The sequence below is a fragment of the Gigantopelta aegis genome, unplaced genomic scaffold, assembly GCF_016097555.1.
Source record: "Gigantopelta aegis isolate Gae_Host unplaced genomic scaffold, Gae_host_genome ctg6579_pilon_pilon, whole genome shotgun sequence".
NCBI classification, from domain to species: Eukaryota; Metazoa; Mollusca; class Gastropoda; order Neomphalida; family Peltospiridae; genus Gigantopelta; species Gigantopelta aegis.
Window position 1 is genome coordinate 1 of NW_024535136.1, and position 9101 is coordinate 9101.

At 40.2% G+C, this 9101-nt stretch overlaps 1 long non-coding RNA gene across 1 annotated transcript; it reads right to left on the reverse strand.

Annotated features, from left to right (window-relative positions):
- Window positions 1–4567: 4567 nt before the first annotated feature.
- On the reverse strand, window positions 4568–7078 carry LOC121366674. Its single transcript, XR_005957200.1, has 3 exons — window positions 6924–7078; window positions 6374–6399; window positions 4568–4708 (listed from the first exon to the last, which is right to left on the reverse strand). It is a non-coding gene; the product is annotated as an uncharacterized LOC121366674 (long non-coding RNA).
- Window positions 7079–9101: the final 2023 nt, after the last annotated feature.

A 9101-nucleotide genomic window follows, 5' to 3' on the forward strand; every position in this document is an offset into this window, starting at 1 on the left:
GCATGTAAGTTTAAAGCTGGTCATATAGACCGGCGCCGTAGAATGTCCCATCTCTGTAAACGACATCATCCTCGCACAACAAATCCAAATTCTGCGGCCTGAATATGAGTATAAGGCCTCCCCTCCATCCACTCGGTGCAGCCATGGTTCGCCTCCTTCTGTGCGGATCCACTCGTTCTGGAGATCAAGCTCGTGTCGGGTCTGCGGTAGCTGGGGCAATGTCTTGTGCCGTTGAAGATACATGATGGTCTTCATGGCAGTGGAAGGTGGTATCTCTTCGAGAAGTCCGTCTGGAACAACCTGGCGGTTCCTCCTCAGGTTGGCAATCTTACCATCATATATCTTGGGAATCGGCATGGTTTGTGTCTTGGCCCGGTTGGCAAGTTGGCCTTAAAACGCGTCAACTAAGCCTCAGAAAAGGGGACGGGTGCATGGTTTTGGCTGCTGTGCTGGATAATTCTGAAGATTCTTATTGGCAGTGGTCACGAGAACTGTGCAGTGGGTGTTACGCACCTCTCCCATAGGTCTTCTCACCAAGCGACTTATTGGATCTAAATTTGTTGCCCTGAAAGTACAGTTGCTCAGTACCACGTATATTCTCATGAAGGTCAGACAAACTTGGATATTCGCCATATCGCGCTATGTCATGTGGAATGGAATGTATTTTTTGTCACCATCATAATATATACGATATTGGTTTAATTAAATTAACTCAGTGTCGTTTTGAATCCATTCTAAGATCAAAAACATGTGCTAAGACAATAACATCCAATTCTAAGATCAAAACATACGTAACTAAATATCAAAACATCAGAATCTAAGATTTAAAAAATGCCCTAATTAAATATCAAAACATGCGCTGAGAAAATATAATCAAAATTCTAAGATCAAAAGATGCGCTACTTACAATGCGCTACTGACAATATAATCAGATTAACCGCATTAACCGACAAGCAGCAGATTCCACTGTGACTGATTGTGCTTGTCGGGAAAGTAGGACAGTGATTTTCGGATAGTCGGAACTTTTAAATCCCTGGCATTTCGGAAATCCGGTACTATGTAAAATAGGTTTTTTTTTTCGGGAAACCTGGCCGACACCCCTCAATTTAGGCCCACTGTGGACAAAATAATCAGGTTAGTACTGGCCGAGGTCATGTGGCATTAACGGCGATGGATTCTCAGCGTACACTTGCCGGCTATTTGTCCCAGCCATTTTCATCCAGAGAGAAAAGTGAAATACTTGTCCTGACAATCCCAGAACTGTGTACAATCAAATGGCTTTTTGATGTGAAGAGCGCTGTATTGTGGCACATGGTCAGGAGTGTAAAAAACAAGCTATTTTTGTCATGTCTGATATATTCTTATGGGCATCATACCACCATTCTTCTATGATAGTCTAGGAAATTGGTCTTCTTAAAAACATTTATACGAAATAAAGAAATGCCCTTTCAAATATGTCGTTCGTGATTGCAAGCACATTGGCGTCTGTAGTATTAAAATAAGTGATTCTGTAGGTATTATCATTACTAAATAATAATGATTGTTTACGTGATATAGAGCCATTTGTTTAACGGTACTGTGACCTAATGGTAGATAACTACAATGTTTCACGATCAACCCGATTTTATTTTATTTTGGCATCAGGTAACTGGTACTTACTAAAATAGAAATCACACGGTTTCTATTTGGTCGAAGTCAGTTTGTCGAAATACCATTTGGTTAAAAAACAGAAAAAAAGAGTGGTAGTTTAAGCTGACAGCCTGGGCCAATATTTTCGAAGCTATCTTAGCGCTACGAAATCGTAAAACCATTGTAGGGTGTGACGTCACTACAGCACACGCCATAGTGACGTCATAGCTTACGATGGTTTTACGTATTCGTAGGCTAAGATTGCTTCGAAAATATGGGTCCTGGCATAACCTAATTATATAGAGGCTGAATATAGCTCAAACGGTTGAACGCTCGCCTGAAGTGCTTGCGTCGTGGGATCAAAGCACCTCGGTGGATCCATTCAACTAAAAATTTTTTTCTCTCATTACAACCAGTGCACCACAACTGGTCAAAGACCGTGGTATGTGTTTAACTTTCTTTTGGAAAGTGCATATAAAAGATCCTTCGCTGCTAATGGAAAAATACAGCTCGGTTTCCTGTGACTACGGGTCATAACTCCAAATGTTTGACATCCAATAGCCGATGATTAATTAATCGATGTGCTCTAATATGTCGTTAAACAAAACAAACTTTACTTTACCTTTCTTTGTTTCTTTCTTTCTTTTCTCACTTATTTTCGTGCTTGTATCCATTTAAGATTCAAGCACGCTGTCCTAGGCACACAACTCAGCTATCTGTACTGTCTGTCCAGGACAATGAGTTAATTGTTTGTAGTTAGTGAGAGAGAAGAGAGTGTAGTGATATTACACAACACATTGAGTCGTTAAACTCGATATGGGTGGGAGCCGGTACCGGGCTGAGAACCCTTTACCTTCCAGCCGTAAATATGTCCGATGGCTTAACCACGACACCACCGAGGCCGGAACTTTACCTAATTATTTAACTGGCATGTGGCTATTCATGTTTTGAAGAAGGGCTCGTTTGAGTTTAAGTGAATATGCTTCTCGCCTTGAGTATAATCTCGGAGTAAACCCATACAGTAATTTATTCTGACATAAATATATTAATTATAATGGATGCAACAGTGAATGATGATGCACACGGGTCGGATTATTATGCCACCTGACGATCTGTACCTGGCAAGTGGAGTAAATGTATATTTTAATGGACAGCCAATGGGTTTCATAGCATTTATTTGAAAAAATGTCCATATTTTCTGCGCTTAATAATTTTGCAAAGAGCATAGGGACGGTTTGTTTTGTTTAACGACACCACTATAGCACATTAGTTTATTAATCATCGGCTATTTCACGTCAAACATTTGATAATTTTTACATATAGTCTTAGAGACGAAACCCGCTACATGTTTTCATTAGTAGCAAGGAATCTTTTATATGCACCACCCCACAGACAGGATAGTACTTAACACGACAGAATGAGAAATGGATAGGGACAGATGCATGATTTGCTTTAGTGAGGTGGTGCAACACTGAAACAGACGCATAACGAAAACATTACAACACACTGATTAATCAATTACTTAATAATTATCACAAAGGAAACCTGCTAAAAACAAATTCCACTAGCAGCTTTCAAAAAAACACAACTACAATATTCCAAAGTACATTAATATTAATGACATATAGGTAACCTTCAACAGAAAAATCCAGACGACCAAGATATTACCCCCCCCCCCCCCCCCTAAAAAAATTAAATAAATAAATGCATCCATTGTATTCATCAGATTTTCGGGGCACTTCTAATTACGGGGGTTACGGGGGCGACGCCCCCTAATCAAACCTTTTTTCTTTTCTTTTTTTACTGTATTATTATTATTTTTAAATCATATATACATGCATAGTATGGGTTGGCCCGTCCAATAGTGGGTCCCCCCACCCACCCAATCATATATACATGTATAGTATGGGTTGGCCCGTCCAATAGTGGGTTCCCCCCACCCACCCAATCATATATACATGTATAGTATGGGTTGGCCCGTCCAACAGTGGGTCCCCCCACCCACCCAATCATATATACATGTATAGTATGGTTGCCCCGTCTTGGGTTCACCCACCGTCCAATCATATAGTGGGTGGCCCGTCTAGCCCCCCACCCACCCAATCATATATACATGTATAGTATGGGTTGGTCCGTCCAATAGTCATGGGTGGCTTGGCCCCCCAGTGGGTCCCCCACCCACCCAATCATATATACATGTATAGTATGGGGTTGGTTCCCCCACCCACCCCCGTCCAATAGTGGGGTCCCCCCCCCCACCCACCCAATCATCATATATACATGTATAGTATGGGTTGGCCCGTCCAATAGTGGGTCCCCCCCCCCCACCCATCCAATCATATATACATGTATAGTATGGGTTGGCCCCCGTCCAACATGTACAGTGGGTGCCCCCCCCCCCCACCCAATCATATATAGTATGGGTTGGCCCGTCCAATAGTGGGTCCCCCCACCCACCCAATCATATATACATGTATAGTATGGGTTGGCCCGTCCAATAGTGGGTCCCCCCCCCCACCCACCCAATCATATATACATGTATAGTATGGATTGGCCCGTCCAATAGTGGGTCCCCCCACCCACCCAATCCAAAATCATATATACATGCATAGTATGGGTTGGCCCGTCCAATAGTGGGTCCCCCCACCCACCCAATCCAAAATCCTGGCTACGCCAGTGCCTGTATCAAAGGTAAAAGTTAGTATTTGAGAAAATGTTAGTAGCTGACCACCGGTCACGGGGGTGTAGTAATTAAGCTATCAAACTTAAGGCTGGGAGGTACTGAGTTCGCGGTAACAGCTCTCGTAGGTTTGTGGCCACAGAAAGCCCAGATAGCTGAAATGTGTGCCCAGAGGAGCGCGCCTGAACCTCAACTGAATATAAGCACGAAATTACATGAAATGAAAAGAAGTAACGGAACATCACCTGTTTGTCCGGGTTTGTACATGGCTTTGTCGGTCTGTATGAAGAGAGACACGCTTTTACTGTTGAACTGCACAGTGGTTTCGTCGGTGAAGGTCAGACCCCCACTTCCGGTTGCTTTTAGTTTGTAATATCCAGACTTAAGGTTGGCTGGTATCTGAAAAATACCAACAACAAATAATAACATCAACATACGTGATGTAGTATTCATATATAGTGTCCTCTGGCCGTAGTATGTGTGTTAGCCCGAGTACTCCGTCGGTAAAAGAGCTAGACGTGAAGAAACCCGTCAGAAACTACGTATTTAACCAGACTATTATTCAAAGGGGGTGCTGTAGTTTCTTCCTGTAGACATAGTGCGTATTAGTGATTAATATATGATTTTTGTTTTAATAAAGGAATTCGAAAATGATCGATATAAAGGTATTTGACGTCAAACACAGCATTGCTGTATTAGAGCGGCACTTGCTAAGAATGAATATAGATTAGTCTCTGACGGTTAGTGGCCCCTGCGCGTGCTGTAACCTCACCGTGGTGCAGGATTGTAACATTATCTTTGAGAATGGCCAATACAACACACATCCCTTTGTTTTCTTCGAAATACAATTGAAATTTTGAGTAAAAGTCAGTATCTATCTGTGATATTTGTATTTTTGTACCGTTCTTTACACTGCTTTTATTTAAATCTTGAATTTTTATATTGATGTTGATCATCACTTTATTTGTTTGCATTACCATAGTTTGACACCCAATAGCCGATGTATTTTTCGTGCTGGGGTGTCGTTAAACATTCATTCATTCATTCATTCTGACGGTTAGTGAGTGTTGATAACTGTCCAAATGTCCATCTGGCTCTCTTACCGTCAGAGTATCGGGCTATATATTTACATGTGAAATTACAGCTTGGGTGCATTTTATGTAACCGAATTGTAAATTTTCGACAACCAAACGGTTGCCAGGACCAAGCATATGCCATATGAGCCGTTTTGTATGTGCGAGGATTTTGGTGCGGCGTGAGTACGGTTGGAAACACTGCTAGTGAAAGAAAGAAAATGTTTTATTTAACGACGGACACAACACATTATATTTACGGTTATATGGCGTTAGCCATATGGTTAAGAACCACATATATATTGACAGAGGAAACCCGCTGTCGCCACTTCATGCACTACTCTTTTCGATTAGCAGCAAGGGATATTTTATATGCACCATCCCACAGACAGGGTCGTACATACCACGGATTTTGATATGCCAGTCGTGGTGCACTGGCTGGAACGAGAAAGCGCCCAATTGGCCCACCGACGGGGATCGATCCCACACCGACCGTACATCGAGCGAGCGCTGTACCACTGGGCTACGTCTCGTCCCTCACTTCTCAGTAGTGATTACCAGAGAATCGATTTTGTTTAATGAGCCTTTTTCCGCGTTCCTCGACCGTAAGAACACGGAACGCATAAAAAGGACTCATAAACAAATTCGACCACAAACGCGCCACACGAAAAATAGCGTACATTAAAAATGGCCTATTGACAGAATTTTACTGCTATAAGACACTCAAGTTATTTCAACGACAGAAACAACTCGTTCTAACAAACGGAAACTTAATGAACCATTAAAGGCGGTGTTCCACAGAAATTTATCTCTGTTTATTAAAGACAAAGTCGCAAGACTTAAGTCACCACTCAAGATAAATTAAATGTACGTGTATATATGTGTATATATAGATAGATGTATACACGTTTGTGATATTCATGTTTGTGCATACACCCAAATATATTGCACCAAAAGCACTTAACTTTAAAACTTTACAAAAGCATATTACCTTCAGAGTTATGCCCATTGGATGTCCTGAAAAATGAAACATATTGATAACATTAAAAATGTTAACACAGATGTAACATGTTATTGCTTTGCTTTATTTTATATTGTACAGGATGAATACTAAGTGTATAATAATGTAGCTAAAATATCGCAGTACCACTAACGGAGCAACACTGGCTGTCAAGCTTTGGGGTTCCAAAGAAGACTTGACACCACAATCGGACTTCAAATCTATAGCTTGAACGCAGAAGTAGAAGAAGAAGAAGAAGAAGAAAAAGATGAAGAAGAAGAAGAAGAAAGAGAAGAAGAAGAAGGAGAAGAAGGAGAAGAAGAAGGATATAATTATTTCTTGTGATTTGCATTGTTCTTACAAATTTTAAAACTAAAGTTATTCCTTAAAATAATCATTTTATGAAAACAAATGTATCAGAGTTGTTTTAAAAAGATATAGTAAAACAATACAAAGTAATGGATCGTTATAGAAAAAATATAAAGAAACTAGTACTGTGAAACAAACGAATATTGGATTTATTAACAGTTAATCTGCAAACCTTCAGGAACATTGCCGACCACTGATGCCACGGCTGTCTTGGACCACATTTTGATGAGTTCTAGTGTTACGTTAACGATACCAGTGGATTTCAAAATGTTGACGTTGACTTTAAAATCCAACCCGGGACGAATTGTTGTCGGACATAGTACAACGTAGGAACTGTTATAGAAAAATAAATAATTGTTTAACAACAATGGGTGTGACGGTACATGCTCTTAATTATCTTTTCGCCTGTGGCGATATTAATTGTTTTAGAAGGTCGTGTGCACTTGGTTAAGGAATACCTCCGCGCGACCGTACACACTTAGCCAGATGCGGAGGCCATGTGGCGAGTAGTTACGTAATATCTCTGCGAGTGCTGTTTTTGCAACCGTGATTTGGCGACGATGGCGTCAGTAAGTCTGGCGATCAAAGAGAAAAATGCGTCTCTGGGAGTTGGGGATATATCACTTGATAGGGGGAGGACCGCCTTGTACCCCCAGGCGATATTCTGATTTTTTATAATAAATAGCTAGTTTTTTTTAGATATCAGAGAGAAGCAAAAAGGACGGCTCCCAGGGAACGTTAGTCCGTTTGGACTTTGGGTAAATATATTATTTCTGCTCTGTTGTATAACCTTGATGTGATTGATGTGACTTTAAATATTTTAATACTGTATTATACCAATATTCTTTAGACAGTGTCTTCGGTCATCTGACGAAGTAAATCGTAGTCTTACTGTTCTATATTTATACGAGTATTTGGTAATATAAAGCTTAGCCAGTTATCCTAGAAGACCTAGGTAAACTGTAGGTTATTGTCTGTATTGTGATAGGTACCAGTATTATTTCTGTGTTACAAGGTTACTGAATGAGTAGTTGAGGGTTAATTAAAAATTAACCAGTTAGGAATAGTGTTGTAATTCCTTTATTAATTAAGTTCCCCTAGAAGCGTTTCTCAATTATCACACGTGTGGGTGTTGTGTCACGGTGAAGTGATTAGCATATTGTGTAAACTAGACACCTAGAGATTAACTAATTAAGTGATCAGTTCTGGGTTGTTATTATTGTTGTTATTAATTAACTACGGCGGCAGTACATTTGTCAGCGTAGGTTAATACAGATTCCAAAGTGTATTGTGTTTTTGTTGTGTTTTCTAGTGAACTAAACGTGCTATAATAATATATACTTGATATAAGATCGTATCTCTGATCATACCTAGAGACGAGCCACAGCGGGAATATACCGCCTGTTACAGAGAGATCTAATAGATATACAGTTAGGAGAGATATTTGGACAATCGTGTCTTATTCAGTTACGGGTATTATAGAATCCCCGTGACAGGAGTAGAAAATTGCGGTGCTCGTCCCGGATCTGAAACGGGACATGCATATTTTTAAAAAAGTATTGTTTGTAAATGGGGGCTTTATAAATTATTTTTACAAATTTACTAGAAGTAGCAACGTTGTTCACTAGAAAATTAATTAATAATAAGTGCGTCATATCTAAACACCGATAAGAATTTGCTGGATAGGCCTACGCTCAGTGTAGTGGAGATTAAACGAACACGTAAGGCCGAGTTAGTTGAAATCGCGGGTGAGCGAGAAATTGATTTAACATCAGCTAAAACCTTAGGTGATATAAAGACAATTATTATCCAGGAAGTTTTTGGTGATAGGCCCGTTATGGAAGACAGTGAGATTGTTCCAGAGATAGATAAATGAGTTAAGTGTGGAACAACAATTAGCTTTTAAAAAGCTTGAGTACGAAAGAGAAGAACATGCATTAGATAGAGAGAGAGAGAAGAGAGAGATAGAGAGAGAGAGATAGAGATAGAGAGAGATAAAAAGAAGATAGAGATAGAGAAAAAGAAGATAGAGAGAGGGATAGAGAGAAAGAAAATAGAGATAGAGAGAGAGAGAGAGAGAGAGAGAGAGAGAGAGAGAGAGAGAGAGAGAGAGAGAGAGAGAGAGAGAGAGAGAGAGAGAGAGAGAGAGAAGAGAGAGAGAGAATAGATACAGTATAGATAGAGATAAGAGAAGAGAAGAGAGAGAGAGAGAGAGAGAGAGAGAGAGAGAGAGAGAGAGAGAGAGAGAGAGAGAGAGAGATAAAAAAAAAGAGACGAGAGGGATAGAGAATTCCAGTTAGAAAATTAAAAGTGGAACATGAGTTAAAGTTGAATACTGAAGAAGTTAGAC